This window comes from Bubalus kerabau, chromosome 1, assembly GCF_029407905.1.
Source record: "Bubalus kerabau isolate K-KA32 ecotype Philippines breed swamp buffalo chromosome 1, PCC_UOA_SB_1v2, whole genome shotgun sequence".
Taxonomy (NCBI): domain Eukaryota; kingdom Metazoa; phylum Chordata; class Mammalia; order Artiodactyla; family Bovidae; genus Bubalus; species Bubalus kerabau.
This window is the reverse complement of record NC_073624.1, coordinates 61,677,324-61,694,154: the sequence shown is the minus strand read 5'-3', so window position 1 is coordinate 61,694,154 and position 16,831 is coordinate 61,677,324. Positions and strand designations below refer to the sequence as shown.

At 44.1% G+C, this 16,831-nt stretch overlaps 1 protein-coding gene across 7 annotated transcripts in view; it reads left to right on the top strand.

Moving 5' to 3' along the window:
* ELK3 (ETS transcription factor ELK3) overlaps positions 1 to 16,831 on the top strand; it is a 266,287-nt gene that overhangs the window by 187,713 nt on the left and 61,743 nt on the right. Inside the window, exon 1 of one of the 7 annotated variants that reach the window (XM_055576842.1) lies at positions 8,869 to 9,422. The exons of 4 other annotated variants lie outside the window; for them this stretch is intronic. The gene's annotated coding sequence lies outside the window, so the exon portion shown is untranslated. Of the gene's footprint in view, positions 1 to 8,868; positions 9,423 to 9,600; positions 9,972 to 10,140; positions 10,279 to 16,831 lie in introns of those variants that run through there. 2 more of the 7 variants (XM_055576825.1, XM_055576834.1) reach the window with 2 other exon arrangements.

Sequence of the window (16,831 nt, the reverse complement as noted above, 5' to 3'; positions counted from 1 at the left end):
CCAACATCAGAGTCTTTTCCAATGAGTCAACTCTTCGCATGAGGTGGCCAAAGTACTGAGTTTCAGCTTTAGCATCATTCCTTCCAAAGAAATCCCAGGGCTGATCTCCTTCAGAATGGACTGGTTGGATCTCCTTGCAGTCCAAGGGACTCTCAAGAGTCTTCTCCAACACCACAGTTCAAAAGCATGAATTCTTTGGTGCTCAGCCTTCTTCACAGTCCAACTCTCACATCCATACATGACCACAGGGAAAACCATAGCCTTGACTAGACGAACCTTTGTTGGCAAAGTAATGTCTCTGCTTTTGAATATGCTATCTAGGTTGGTCATAACTTTCCTTCCAAGGAGTAAGTGTCTTTTAATTTCATGGCTGCAGTCACCATTTGCAGTGATTTTGGAGCCCAGGAAAATAAAGTCTGACACTGTTTCCACTGTTTCCCCATCTATTTCCCATGAAGTGATGGGACCGGATGCCATGATCTTTGTTTTCTGAATGTTGAGCTTTAAGCCAACTTTTTCACTCTCCACTTTCACTTTCATCAAGAGGCTTTTTAGTTCCTCTTCACTTTCTGACATAAGGGTGGTGTCATCTGCATATCTGAGGTTATTGATATTTCTCCCGGCAATCTTGATTCCAGCTTGTGTTTTATATCAAAATACATCACACATAATAAACATTAAAAAAAAATCTATTGTGAAACCTGTTTCAATCCTTTATACGTGTGTATAGGACTTAGACATAAACTGCATTTTCTCCTGTGGGTTGGAATTAAAGTTTTCAACCTGCTGCTCCAGGGGGCAGATTAAAATGCCCCAGCCTTCTGCTGTGCAGACTCTGCGACCAGGGGTTTCTTAGGCAGAACTGCTGTGAATAACTACAGTGGGAGGTGAGGTCTCAGACACTCTCTGGTCCAGTGTCCTCAGTTTATAGTTTGATGGGGGAAGACGCTGAGTCTAAGCAAGGTGATATGACAAGTTAGTGGTAGAAACTTTACTCCCAGCAGTTCCCCAGCCTCTCCATTCTGGGTTTCTCCTCTTTACCTTGTGGTGGTGTTCAGTTGCTCAGTTGTGTCCCACTCTGCAACCTCATGGACTGCAGCACCCCAGGCTTCCCTGTCCTTCACTATCTCTGGCAGTTTACTCAAATTCACATCTATTGATTCGGTGATGTCATCCAACCATCTCATCCTCTGTCATCCCCTTCTTTTACTGCCTCCAATCTTTCACAGCATCAGAGTCTTTTTCAATAAGTCAGCTGTTTCCATCAGGTGGCCAAAATATTGGAACTTCAGCTTCAGCATCAGTCCTTTAAATGAATATTCAGGGTTGATTTCCTTTAGGATTGACTGGTTTGATCTCCTTGCTGTCCATGGGATTCTCAAGAGTCTTGTCTAGCACTACGGTTCAAAAGCATCAGTTCAGCGCTCAGCCTTCCTTATGATCCAACTCTCACATCCATCTATGGCTACTGGAAAAATCAAAGCTCTGACTATACAGACCTTTGTTGACTAAGTGATGTCTCTGATTTTAAAAGAGCTATCTAGGTTTGTCAGATTTTCTTCCAGGGAGCAATCGTCTTTTAATTTCATGGCTGCAGTCACAGTCTGCAGTGATTTGGGAGCTCAAGAAATTAAAGTTTGCCACCATTTCCACTTTTTCCCCATCTATTTGCCATGAAGTGATCGGAGTGGATGTCATAATCTTAGGTTTTTCACCTTGTGTAGTCCTCTATTAGAACTCAGTAAAGAGTACCAGAAAGGATTTGGGGTTTGGTCCAGAAACCTGAACTTTAGTCCCAACCCCATCACTTACTGTTGGAGAAGGCAATGGCAACCCACTCCAGTACTCTTGCCTGGAAAATCCCATGGGCGGAGAAGCCTGGTAGGCTGCAGTCCATGGGGTCACGAAGAGTCGGACATGACTGAGCAACTTCACTTTCACTTTTCACTTTCATGCATTGGGGAAGGAAATGGCAACCCACTCCAGTGTTCTTGCCTTTAGAATCCCAAGGAGAGCGGGGCCTGGTGGGCTGCCGTCTATGGGGTGGCACAGAGTCAGACATGACTGAAGCAACTTAGCAGCAGCAGCATCACTTACTGTATGACCCTTAACCCACAAATCAATATCTCCACTCTTCAGTTGTATCAAATGTAAAATAGGATTCATAATATTAGAGACTGATTGAATTCATCTATTTAATTGCACTTTTTAAAGTGTGAGGCATTATACACATTTTCTAGTTGTTTTTGCTCTTTGAGTATATATCACATTTATTCAAGAAATGTGTATTGCTGTGGACATGAAGTGGGGGGTGGAGGGTGAACGTAATATTACCAAGTCTCACCCCCTCTTAAGAGTATCCATTGACACTTTGCGGGGAGGGAGATACTTCTTCCATACATTTTACCTCAGCATCTGCTTTTGTCCTCAGAACTCTCGCCGGAGCCTATAGAAATCCTAGTTAATTTAAAGCTAGTTCAAAAACATGCCATTGTCCCAGCTTCCTTTACATCCAAACCCTGGCGCCTGGTTTCTGACAGCAGCCTGTAGGTGGCATTTCTCTTCTCCTCCATCGTGGGTTCCATCTGTAGCGTCAGCAGCCTGTGGGAGACACGAGGCCCTAGGACCACGGATGTTCCACTAATGACATCGTTGACCGTCTGCCTGCTCTTGGGGGGACTCAGTACTGCACCTCTGCTCCGCCTAAACCCAGTCTTCTCCAGTTATTTCTCAGATTCCAATTGCGATGTCTTACATGAGGTGACTGGGTAAACCCTCAGTCCACTGAGAGCCTGTTGTATAGCACAGGGAATTCTACTTGATGCTGTGGTGACCTAGATGAGAGGGGAATCCAGAAGGGAGAGGATATGTGTATGCATATGGCTGGTTCACTTTGCTGTATAGCAGAAACTAACACAATGTTGTGAAGCTACTATACACCAATAAATTTAAAACAGAGTAAGTGCCCTAGTTTCTTGTTCTATGCATTTAAAATCCAAAGTAGTTGTTTATACAGGAACTCTAGGCAAGGCATCACTAAAAGAAAAAAAAACCAAGACCATTTGTACCTTTTTGGACAAATCAGATTTCTATTATGCAGGAAGTGATTTTGACCAGTAGCTGCTCAGAATAGTTTCTCAGTTGTATTCACCCTGGAGAGTACAGCAGATTATTTTATTTATATATATATATATATATATATACACACACACACACACACATATATATATATCTGTATAATCTACAGAGATTATAGAAAGGAAAATCTCCTTTCCTTTCTAATGATATAGTGTGGTTTGGGGGTGAGTGTGGGTATATAAAATATTTATAACTTTCAATCAATTGAGAATCTAAAAAAATCTAAAGCTTGGAATCATTGTTTATTCCTTCCAAATGTCATCAATTGTTATCCCTTTTAGTGATTGTTCATGCGTCTCAGTTAGTAATGTACATCATTTATAGAACTTATGTATCAGTCCTTTTATTATTGATGAATTGATTGATTAAAAAATTTGTTAGCAACTTTTCTGGTAGGCATTAGGGATAATGCTAAGTGGTAAAGTTCAAACCCTGTATGATGGGGATGCAGGAGAAATGGGCCATGCACTTCATCTGGTGGATCTTGAAAGACTTCTTGGAGGAGGTGGAGTTCGAGCTTAGTCAAAAGGATGAGTAAGACATTTACAAGGCTTTCATGAGCAGAGAGGTCATCTGGGTGGAGCTCTGAAGATACAGAGATTCTTGGATTCAAGGTCAGAATCTCAGGGGTGAGGCCCTGGCATGTGTGGTTCCAGTGTGTAAACAGGACCGGGAACTCAGGTTTGTTCAGAGACCAGAGAAAAGTTTGAAAGGCTATCTCCAGGGCTAGGAGAGTCCAAACCAGCTATTCCCCACCTCAGCAGAAGACCAAATAAGAGGAATTAAATGAAGTCCAACCACTTGGTTTCCTTTAAGGAAGTTTCTGGATGTGAAGTTTGTTAAAGATATTAAGATTTTAACCCCATATGAGAGAGAGCGGTCTTCTCCAGAATCAGAAAGAAAATGCAGCTAAAACAAAAACAAAAAATAGGGCAAAACTTGATGGCCTATACCAGGGGTTGATAAACTTTTTCTGTAAAGAGTCAGAAAGTAAATATTTTTGCTTTATAGACCATACCAGTCTCTGTCACAACTATTAAACTATGCCACTGTAGCATAAAAGCACATTAGGTAACCTGTGAGTGAGTTAGGGTGGCTCTGTTCCAACAAAGATTTATTTATGGACACTGAAATTTGAATTTCATATAATTTTTACATGTTACAAAATATTATTCTTCCTTTGATTTGTTTTCAATCACTTAAACACATAAATTCTTATCATTCACTAGAGCCAGGAGGTAGAAGCAACCCAAATGTGCATAAGAAGATGAATGGTTAAAAAAAATGTAGCATGTATACACAATTGAATATTACTCAGCCTTGAAGAGGAAGGAACTCCTGTCACATGATATACCATGGGTGAAGCTTGAGGACACTATGCTAAGTGAAATAAGCCGGTCACAAAAATGATAATCCCACTACTGTATACTCCCACTTATGTATACTGTATAATCCCACTTATGAAAAGAAGTGAAAGTGTTAGTGACTTAGTTGTGTCCAACTCTTTGTGACCCCATGGACTGTGGCCCACCAGGCTCCTCTGTCCATGAGATTCTCCAGGCAAGAATACTGGAGTAGGTAGCCATTCCCTTCTCCAGGGGATCTTCCTGACCCAGGGATCGAACTCAGGTCTCCTTCATTGCAGGCAGATTCTTTACTGTCTGAGCCACCAGGGAAACCCAATCCCACTTATATGCGGTACCTAAAGTAGTTGCATTCATAGCAGTTGAAAGTAGAATGGTGGTTGCCAGGGGCTGGAGTAAGAGAGAATGGAGCATTGTGTTTAATGGATAGAAAGTTTCAGTTTTGCAAGATAAAATGGCTCTACAGATCAGTAGTACCACAATGTGAATAGACTTTACACCCTACTATACTAAACACTTAAAAACAATTAAGATGATAAATTTTATGTTATGGTTTTTGCCAAAATTAAACTTTTTTTTTAAAGAAAAAGTTAATTCATACCTTGAAAGTCATAAACAGGCAGTGGGTCTTGTAGACTGCAGTTTGCCAACCTCTGGCCCATGGATGGCCAGTCTGAGGACAAAAACGATGGTCCAAATCAGTGCTTCTCAAAGGTCCCGATTGACGGACCTCTAACAATGCAAAAAGGAGAAGGCAGACTCTCAATGGGTCTGCCTGCAAGTCTATACAATTATTTTAAATATTCATTCAAATGCAGTTCATGAAAAATGTCAAATCCTGGTTCATAGCACATGTTGTTTTAATGTAAAATTGGCATTCAATGTAAAATTCAATGAAAACTGATGTTCATGCAGGCTCAGAGAGGGTGAGTGACTTAGTCAAGGTCACAGAGCTGAACAAGTCAGTGTGGGACTGGATCCCCAAATTCCTGACTCCATTTGTCTACTTGCCACCTGCGTGCCACCTTTTCATCCGGCTTTGGCTGTCTATTTCCAACTCCCATCCACATCCCCGCCCATACTGAGGCAGTCTCCAAAGTAGTGAAGCAAACCACTTTTAAGTTTCTACCAAAATTCACTGATTCATAAGTTTAATACCATCAATTCATATGTTTCATATATTATTTGTTCTATGTTCTAGAATATTTTAGTCTGATATATTCTAAAACTCACTTTTTCTTGTCCTATCTAATTATACTTCCTCATCCATCTGTATTTTTTAAAATTGTTCACAGCATCCCATTCTGTTACACATTGTGCAATGTTAAATTATGAGGGAACCAAGAGATTTTCTGTTTTTGAATACCCAGCATCCATTTTCTCTTATGGTAGATTATTTGTTCATATTTCTCTCATTTTTCCTCTTTGTCCTTCTCCCTGTTCCATTGACTTTATTTTTTAATTTATTTATCTCGTTGTGCAGGTCTTAGTTGTGGCACATAGGATCTTTCAGTTACAGCATGCAAACTCAGTGGTGGCATCTCAGATCTAGTTCCCTGCCCAGGGATTGAATCCAGGCTCCCTGCATTGGGAGCACAAGAGTCTTAGGCACTGGACCATCAGGGAAGTCTTCCCATTGACTTTAATTTTTAAAAAGCACTTTATTTTTATAATTTTATTTATTTATTTATTTATTTTTGGCTGTGCTGAGTCTTCGTGGCTGCGTGGGCTTTTCCTTAGTTGTGGCAAGCGGGAGCTACTCTCTAGTTAGAGTGAGCTGGCTTCTCATCACGGTGGCTTCTCTTGTTACAGAGAACAGGCTGTAGGGCACATGGGCTTCAGTAGTTGGGGTTCCTGGGCTCTAGAGCTCAGACTCAATAGTTGTGGCTCATGGGATTAGTTGCTCCATGGCATGTGGGATCTTTGGGATCAGGGATTGAACCTGTGCCTCCTGCATTGACAGGTGGATTCTTCACCGCTGAGCCCCCAGGGAAGAGCCAACCCAATCTCTTCCCCCGACCCCATTGACTTTAGCTTTGGCCACATGACTCACTTTCCCCTCTGGGTTATGAGTTGACCCGAGGGTGTGCTAGTCCTAAGCAGAGGTGTTAAGAGGCTCCATGTGTCTTCACTCACTTCTCTTGAGCTCCTGTCCTTCTAGAAAGTCACAAGTCTCGTGTTGAGCCTGTTCCTTCAGCCTGGGTCCCAGAATAAGAAAAACATGTGAAGCAACCTGAACCCAGGCAACTGAGACCCACTTGTTGTAAGCCACTGGGTGTTGGGGCTGTTTGCTACATACTACATACATATATGTAGCCCAAATAAAATTTGCTACATACTATTATCCCAGCAAAAGCTGACCAATACACCAAGGTTTTGATTTTCTTCTGGAGATACCCGTCCCCCCACCCCCACTCTCCATCCATAAGGTTTACTTGAACTGATCCTCCTCCATCCTGCCCTAAGCATCCTCGAACTCATCACACTGACTAACTCCAATCTCTGTTGGAGATCTGTTGTTCTTTTCAAAGCTGAGAGAGCCTTATTCTCTCTTGGCTGGCATTCATTACGAGTTCCTGTCATAGAGGGTTTCTGAAGAAATTACTCATCATCCATATAATCCAAACTCCTATCTGTTTTATAACAGAAGCATAAAAAGAATGTGATCATATAATACTAGATGCTACATCTTTTGGCCGCTTTTTGATAATGAGAAGGAAAGCATAGAAAACCAATAGCAGTTGTGAACTAAATGTTCCTTGTCTCTCCTAAATTCACATGGAAACGAATAACTCCTAGTGTGATTGTATTAGGAGGCTTGGCCTTTGGGAAGTAATTGGGTTTAACTGAGGTCATGAGGGTGGAGCTCCTGTAATGAGATTAGTGCCCTTTATGATAGGAGACACCAAAGAGTTTGCTTCCTCTGTCTCCTTCTACATGTGTGTATTGAGGAAAGGCCATGTGGGGACACAACAAGAGGTGGCCCTCACCAAGAACCAAATCTGCTGGCACCTCGACCTTGGCATTTATTACAGCAGCCTGAGTTAAGGCCTGCTGACATCTCCCTGCACCTTGAGGAAGAGCTGTGTCAGCCCTGAGTTATTCATTTTAAGCAGAAGCTTGGACTAGTGATATGGACAACCTAATAAAACACCAGGAAAACTTAAGGAGGTCTTCATTTGGTCTGGGAAACTCCAGGACTGCCCATGAGTGTTTCAGAAGTGCCTTAGACAAATAAGCATTTCTTCAAAACAAAGCCTAATGAAATCATGTAAACCTTCTCTTGCTTACATATTAGGATTCAACAAAGATTTTTTATGAAGATATATAATAAAAAAGGATGAAAGCCACTAGTTTAAGATACACTCATGCTTTGCTTTGGCATACACTTTTTAGATAACACAGTGCTCTGAATTGTATGTCTGAGATGAACATTCCCCTGGTCCCCAGCTGGATCATTCAGAGGTACAGAGTGAGCTCTACTGAGTGATAGAAGCCCACTAGGGATTAAAACAATAATCTCTAGAGTGGAAAATTATCTGTGGAAAATCAGGGGTTGATAAATAGCCTTCTTCCGCATACCCTCTCCTTCTTTACTCTCCTACCTTCCCCCAAGCCCGGAATTCTTCATGTTTTCCCACCTCTCTGGGAGGTCTGGTGGGCTACAGCCCCACTTCTCAGTGAACTATCCACACCAGCCCCAAAGCAAAGGCTGAGGAACTGGACTGTCCTATGGTCAGGTGCTCTGATTGACACTTGGGGGTGGGATCTGGTACTAACTAGAGTAAAATACAACCCTGCCCTTAGAAGCCCACAGTTAGTAAGAGTGAGAGATTCATAAACAAATAGTCTTCAGAAAGACTGCAAAAATAAGAAACAAATAAGCAAGTGGGGGAACTCTTAGAGAGCCACCCTTTGGAAAGCACACAGGCCCTGCCACCAGGAAATTCGACTTAATTGGTTTGGGCTGTGCATAGAGATCAATAGTGTTCAAAACACTCCCCAGGTGATTCTAACTTTAGCCTGGGCTGAGAACCATCCCAGACCTTTTGAATCAGGAACTTCTGTGGTGAAGTTAAAACCCGTTTTAACAAGCCCCCTACGTGATGCACACTCTTCAATTTGTGAGCCGCGGGTCTGCGGTGCTCAGGAGGGAGAGGCGTGGACAAGGAAGGGGCCAGAAGCTGAGCAGTTGGGGCTGGAGCCCAGGACTGGGGTTGGGGGATCCTTCCACCGGCCCCCCCTTCTAAGCCTCAGGGCAGTGGATGAGCTCTCTCGTCAGAGGCTGGCCTGAGCCCTTCGAGGCGGGTGTCCCTGTGGGGGAATAGTGTGGTGTGGGGTCCAGTTTTGAGACCACGGAGCCTCCCTCCGAAGCCTCAGTCACTGGGCCCCTGGTCGCTGCTCATTTCCCTCTGAAGTCCCCTTAGCAGGCAGGAAAGGTCGAGCCCGGGGTAGGCCATAGCGAACGGCCAGACAGGGCTCTTCTGGAGAATCCTGGCTTCCAGTTTGTGGCTTCTCATCCTTTTCCCCCAAAGTGGGCCCCCTACTCTGAGCGCTGGCTTTTTTTTTTTTTTTCCTCAGACAAAACCCGCGCCTCCTTTTCTGCACATGCAACAAACATCTTCTCCTCCTTAGCAATCACGCCCCCACCCACGATCAAAGCAGCCCTTTAGCCCAGAGCACCGAGACCCCACTCCCGATGCCCCTCGGCCCCACCGCTCTTCCATCCCAGCTGACATTAAACAGCAAGTCCAGCCGCCTCCCCACTTGAGGCCTCCGCGTCCAGACCAACCGGGCAGGGCAAGCCCCTACAGCGACGCGCAGCGCAGTACCCAGCCCAGGGACCCCCGGTTGGGCGGCGGGGGGAGGTGGTTAGAGGGTGGAGAAGAGGAACCCCCCAGGCCCCGGCCGCCACCCAAGGTCAGCCCCTGAGCGCGCCGGGGCAGCTCCTACGGGTTTCTGGCCGACTTGCCCGCCCCCCCCTCCCCGTGGGGAGGGGCTGCGGCCACTCGGAGTCGCCAGGGGTCCGGAGGCTCCTCCCCGGGGGTGGCAGAGCAGGAAGCGGGGAGCGCGGCGGGCGGGGGCGCGGGCGCGGTGCGGGGCCCCGGGCGGCGGAGTATGCGCGGGCCTCGGCGGCCAGCCCCGGCGCACAGCCGCGGCCGGGGCGCGCGGCGCGGGGCGGAAAAGCCTGTTTACACAGACTGCACACCGCCTGGGGAATAATGCAGTAAAGGAAGTGAGCCGGCTCGGCCTGACTGCTCCAACTTCCTGCTCTCACACACACCAGAGGGGGAAAAAAAAAAAAAAGAGGAGCGAGAGAAAGAAAAAAAAGGGGGGGAAATCAGGATCTCATTACAAGAGCAACAGACCGTCTGCAGACGCCTGTCAGCATGGAAAGTCGGGGGCTTTCGCCCGGTTCCTCCTAGAAATTCCCCCGAAGAAGGATCTTGAAAGCTCCCCCACATCTGGGTAGGTAGTAGGGTTCGTGCCTGTTGCTCGGACACTTGCAAAGTTTCGTGGGGGTTGGTTTTTTTTTTTTTTTTTTTGCTTTGCTTTCTTCTGTGTGGTTTGGTGGGGGTGGGGCGGGTGGGCACCGCGTAGGAGGCTGCAGGCCGGGGGGCTGCGAGAAGGCCGCGAGGAGTGGGCGCCGTGGGATGTTCCTGCGCCTGGGTCCGCGCGCCTGCCCCGGGGGCTGCGGCCACCCGGCACGGGCACACCCCGCCCTGGGCTGCGCTGCGAGCCCGGAGAAGGGGGCGCGCCGGAGGAGCGGGGGACGGTGAGACTTGGGGTCCCCGGGAGGATCGGTGACTGGAGCAGGCTGCGTGCCTGGAGGCTGGACCACCGCTGACCTTCGAGGGGGGCTGGGACTTCCTCGGGGTTGCAGTGGGTACGGATGCTCGGATTCGGGGAGAACAGGGGTGGGGAGGGAAGAGGAGGGCGTGGGGAGCCGAGCGGCGGGGTTGGGGGCCGCTTCCCCTCTGGCTCGGCAGGTGACCCCCAGCCCGGGTCGGCGCCCCAGGCGCACGCCCAACTGGACCTTATAAAGCCGGCAGAGTCATTACTGGACACGGTTTGGGAGGAGGACCCGGCAGGCCGGCGATGGTCTTGGAACCCCCAGCAGTTTGGGATGGGGCTCTTCAACTTGTAACTGAATGTTGGCCTGTAATGCTACTGTAACTTTAGGGGGTGGTAGTCACAATTTTGGACGGTTAAAAGAAAAATCGGAGGTCTGGATTTTTGTTACGTTTTCTGAACCGAATCATCTTGAGGACAAGCTGCAGTTAGGCGGCGGGTGGGGGTGGGAGAAAGAAATGTTATTTCAGAAACTGCAAAAGGGGCTTTTTAGAAGAAGAAGGAGAAAAAAAACGAGTGTCGGGAGAGTTTCTGGCTTGTCTGGAAACGGCAAGACTAATTGCCATGCGCTTCCGCTTTGAAACTGGCAGCAGACAGCATCTTGAAAATGACTCACTAGAGGAGCTCACAAAGAAACTGTGGTTTGCTCCTTCTCAGGTTTATATATTTGTGCCTTTTACAGTTTCCTTTGTAGTATTCGAGGGGTCACCCGCCCCTTCCCTGCCGGCCCCCTCCCACCCTCCCGCTTTTGGAAGCCCCTGGCGGGTCTTTAACTCCCCCAGCGCCCCAGCCGGGAGGTGGGGGACGCCGGGGGAGGCTGAGTTGTTTTTGGAGTTGGCTGGGGAGAGGGTTAAAGGGATTCTGCTGCTGCAGGGGGAAAAAGTTCCCTGAATTTTCCACTGGCTGCTGCAGGAAGAGAGCCCCTTTAGTCATTGCTAAGTAATGTCTGCACACACACCAACTAATCTCATTAGGAGTTTCCGCTGCTCAGCACAGGAGGGGTTTTGTGCAGCCACTGTCAGCCCGGGGAGCCCTGCGCTGGAGACCGAGACAAGTTACGGCTTTATTTACTTAGAGGGGCAAGTCGCCCAACGAACCTTTTCAGGGTAGCATCTTAAACTTTGAAGTCATTTTGGATTTTGGGCTTACAAGGTTTTTCTCTCCTAGCTGTCCGTGGGCGCGCGTGCGTGCGTGCGTGCGTGTGTGTGTGTGTGTGTGTGTGTGTGTGTGTGAAGTTTCTATTACCCAAGCAGCTCAAACACACCCATCCTCTCTCATCTGTGCTTCAGTTGGGGGGGAGGGGGGGTTGCGGCGGAGGTGATGAGAAACCGAGCGTGTTCCAGGCATCTGTTAATGAGCTCAAATTGATTTCTGAGTCTTATTGGCAAACAGAATACCCTCTGATCTCTCTCCCTTCTCTCTCCCTGTGTGATACACTTTTATTTGGGAAAGGTCAGTTATGAGTTTCAATTTATGGGGATTATAAAATTACAAATTGTATTAGGAGGGCTCGCGGGTCAGACAGTTAAGACTGTCCCTAAATGTTTTTAGGGTTTCCAGTAATGATCCTCCCTGCAAAACCCCCTGATGGTCATTCTGTGCCAAATATAGCCAAGGCCTTCTGGGCTTTTTTTTTTTTTTTTAACCTTTCAATGTTGGGAATGTGTAGAGTTACTAAAAAGGGTAAATAATTTTAAGGAACCTGATTGCAATTGTGGGTCTCCTTTATTGACAAGGACATGCTGCTCTCTTGAGGAGTTTTTAAGGTGTCAGTGTTTCTTTTCTGGTGGCAAAGCGTGTCCTGAAAACAACCCAACCAGCCCCACCAGGGTGTGAGTCAGTGGACATGAGTACAGGATGTCCCCAACACTGCACCTGGCACAGAGTAGATGCTCAATAAATTGTTGCATTGAAAGCTGTAAGTAGGATAACAGAGCTTACAATAAACAGATAAGGAAAAAAGCTTTCCAAAGGCAGCATCATTCTGCAGGAGCTATCTTAAGGATGAAGGTTGTAAATATTCTCTGTAGACTACATCTCCTTCAAAACAAAAAGGAGGTCAAGTTCTTTATTCTGATAAGTTATTATTTGGAATGCATGATGTTCATTTATATCAGTTCTCAACTAAGAGTAATTTTGCTTCCCAAGGGATATTTCACAATATCCAGGGACATTTTGGTTGTCATAATCAGAGGGGATACTACTGGCATCTACTGAGTAGAGGTTAGGGATGCTGCTGAACATCCAACAATGCCCAGGATAGCCCATCACAAAGAATTTTCTAGCCCAAAATGTCAGGAGTACCCAGATTGAGAAACTCTTGTTTACGTTAATGATGAAGATGATAACTTTCATATGAATTTATTCAACAAATAGGACATATAAAAATCATCATTGGCACTTTTCTATTGTGTTGAATAACAAAGTAGGCATGAATTTTTTCTCCCTTTCTCTCTTTTTGGCTAGTAGTATGTGTGGAATGACATGTAAATAATGATAGTGTGATGGTGTACCTTTGTGAGCTGAGCTAGACCCTCTCTGAAGCTGACTTACCTGGTACTAATGCTGTCTAGACCAGAATGGCAGTAGCCCAGATGGGGGAGAGCAGTGGTGGTTTTTTTTTTTTCAGCCCTACTTTAATTTTGATTTTGCTAAACATTTATGAAAGACCTTCTCTTATTAAAAAAAAAAAAAGCTTAATAATTCAAACCTGGTAATACATAATAACTGTAATTGTGAGATCCTATATTGAAATTTATATTTGTAATAACTTTTTAGAACTTGAATCTTTTCCTGAAATCGGTTGTAAAGGGCTTCCAGGCAGTGTATATAAATTAAAGTATTCCATTCTTAGCTGTCAGATACTGGATTTTATACATCCTGTGCTGCCCAATTATATGTTTATCAGATTCAGAAAACCAACATGGTTGCAAAACATTACCTAAAACCAAACAAACCCAATACACTGAAAAAAAAAATTAAGGATATGACTTCCTGGAGTAGAGGTGTTTTTTTTTCTTTTTTTTTGCTGATGGTGAATTGCTGCTTACTAATTAATGGCTCTGCTCCTTTCTAGTCCCAGGGAATGATTCAGCCATCTTTGTGATTTCTAGACCTGGGGTTCCTCATTAAACTTTAAAAGAAACAAGATTCTCTATCCCTTTTGGGTTTGACCTGACTGTGGGCAGACAGCTTCTGCCCCTAAGGGCCAATACCTGCACATACAGATGAGCAGTTGTGGTCATTTGAATGAAGGACTCCATTTCTAGCAGATGTTTCTGTATGCTTAAGGCAAGATTTTTTCATGTTTTATTATTTATCTGTAATTCCCCTTTGCCTTCATAGATTGATATATTTGAGGTCACATTAGTATAGCAATATTTTCTAAAGGTTTTTTTTCTATTATAAAAATATTAATGTGAATTATCTTAGGAAGAGTGAGAAAACCACAAAGAAAAAATAATAAACATCTCCCATAATCTCTGTTAACACTTCAGTGTATTTTTTTTTCTGATCTTTAAAAATACATACACACATACCCACACATGCACACACAAAATTTTTAATTGGAGTCACACTATACTTTGTTTTGTAACTTATTTTCAGTTAACGTATCGTGTAACACAGTTTAATAACTTGTCCTAAGACCAAAATCACCACCCATAGAGCTTGTATTTATTGATCCAATAAATGTGTTGACTCAACAGTGAATTGACATAATTTCTACATGAACTCGTTCAGTATTTTTGTCTCTGTGGCTCCCAAGTCATGTTCTAAGAATGCTGCCCTCATGAAAGACTGAATTCATATATGCTGTGAAGTTTGGGATTTTGATGAGCTTCTCTGTGATTTAAGGATGAGTCATGATTTGCAGAAGAATATCAAGATGTAGTAACAGGAAGTCCAGGGTGCTACACATCAGAATAGAATGCTCAGTGGTGAAAACAGAGAAACTAGGTTAGACCAGAAATACACCTTGAACTTCTCTAACTGTAAAGAAGGGAAGAAGGTGCTTCTTGCACATTGGGTGACTCGTATTCATTAGCGTTTCATTTTATATCAGTAAAGTTTCCGAACTTTGAAGTTGGTATCTTCAGTGAATTTGCAGTTCCAGATTATTATTGCCCGTGACCAATTTGAATTGAGATCATCCAGCTTTTTGGCTGAGACTGTGGCAGTGAGAACATGAAAATTCTGGTTTTGCCACTTAGAATACAGCCTCAGTAAAGGGAATTATCAGTGTTTGTGTGTGTATACTGTTTCTTTTTGATTGATACATAATTGATTTATAATAATGAGCTAATTTCAAATGTACAACAATGATTCAATTATGTATATTCTTTTTAAGATTCTTTTCCTTATAGGTTACTACAAAATATTGAGTATAATTCTCTCTGCTGTGCAGTAGGTCCTTATTGGTTATCTGTTTTATATATAGTATCATGTATATGTTAATCCCAACCTGCTAATTCATCCCTGCAAGCCCTCTTTTCCTTTCAGTAACCATTAGTTTGTATTTTTCTGTGTCTGGGGTGCACTGTTAACACATCCTATGGGCCTTCAAAAATGGTAGATAATTCAGTCTTTTATGTAGAAATTTGACTCCTCATCATCCCTATGCACAACCAAAATGAAAATGGTTTTCATCCATTACTGGAAACTCAAATATATGTCAGCCATTTAAAAATAAACTTTGAATTGACCGTTTCAATAAGTTGTAGTTTGGTTGACTTGCCACTAGGAATTACTCACAGACCACTTTGTATGTTTTAATTTAAAGTTGCTGGAAAGTTATTATTAGGAATTAAATGGGATTATTTTATAATTGGACGTGAGATTTATTTGCGTATTTTTAAAGAAATTAAGATAGTTATGCTAATAGATTCTGATTTGAATTGGATTAAAATAAATTTACTCATATACATGCTCTAAAAAGAAGTTCCAAAGCACATAGCATCCAAAGTATTTTCAAAGTTACCATATCTAAGGACAGTTCCTAATTTTCTAAGTATAAATATGGGAGTGATGAGACTGTTTGGTGAGGTTAGGGGTCATTTACTCCAAAAGTAGAATGAATCTGAGACTTTGTGTCTTTTTATTTCTTTCACTGATGTATAATTTACATACATGAAATTGCACAGATCTCAAGTGTTATAGTATACACCTATGTAATCCCCACCCTTTACCTCCAAGGAGAGAAATTTCTATCATCTAGAAACAGTCCCTGGTAATTTCATTATATTATGGCAATTTCATGATTCTACCATGTTATTAAACCCCAGAGCACCAGGATAAAATACTGTAGTATTTTTATTTGATCTGTTTGGTTAAAAAGAAATTGTCAAAATATGTGGATTTCCTCATCATCCTGTAAGAGGGAAAAAAAAAAATCCCTTCTACACTACTTAGTATCACTTATGCTAACCAACAGTCATATGTATGTTGCAGGAAAAAGTAGATTCCCTTAAAACAAGTTGGGTGTAGAGGCTAACTTGATCTCCCTGGATGGAGGTTTTCCTGGCCAGAGGATAGAGTGGTTGGAGAGTTAGATCCAAAGTCCTATTTGTGTTGGATTTTTTTTTTTTTTTAGAATAGAGAACTTTAATTCTTCCAGGAGTTGTGAAAGTGTAAAGTAAATGTTGGCTGTCATCCCCCAAAAGCTGACTTTGAGAGACAGGCAGCAAGTTTTTGAAACTGTTTGGTGGTGGAAAAAGGGATTCCCCGTAAGTTTCCCTTCAATCCCATTTCTGCCCATTGTTGAATCAGGATCACCCGAGGGAAGGTGCCAAGCCCCCTTTCCTCCTCCTCTTGAGGTTTGTGACAGGCACCCCTTGTTTCTAAAGACCACAACTGCCTCATTCTTGGGGACACCAGTGACTGTCTCCAGGTTGGGTACTGAATAGCCTGGATCAGATTTTGATCACCAGGTTGGGTCCCTGCTCTTTCCTCCTGATCATATTTGAAAATCCTTCCCCTGCTGAATCTGAGGGGGTCCACATTTCCCCTCATCCCCTCTGGTCCCTTCCCTGCCCACAAGCTAGAGCAGTCCTTCAAACCCAGTTCCGACCCTATGGCTCCTCTGCTTACAATCTCCCAGCGGCTGCAGCTGGGATACAGACCAAAAATCTCTAATGTAAGCGACATGCTGTGATTTAGGCCAACTCCACTGGCCTTTCCTCAAGTTCTCAAATGTGTAACGTGCCCTCTGACCACTGGGCCCTTCCAAATGCTCTTCTGTCTTCTGGGAATCCCCTCCTGGTCCTCTGTTCCCATCAACTTCTCTCACTACACTTTTGAGCCAGCATGTGGTCATCTGTCAGGTCTCTGCTCAACCATCCCTTCCCCGGGGAAACCTCTGCCAGTTCTCCAGACCAGATCTCCCCCATCTTCCATTCCTGGCCTTTAGAGCCCTTGCCACCGGCTTTACTTGTGGTTTCCTTTTACCTGAATTCTTCCTCTGCAGATTCTTGCTATCC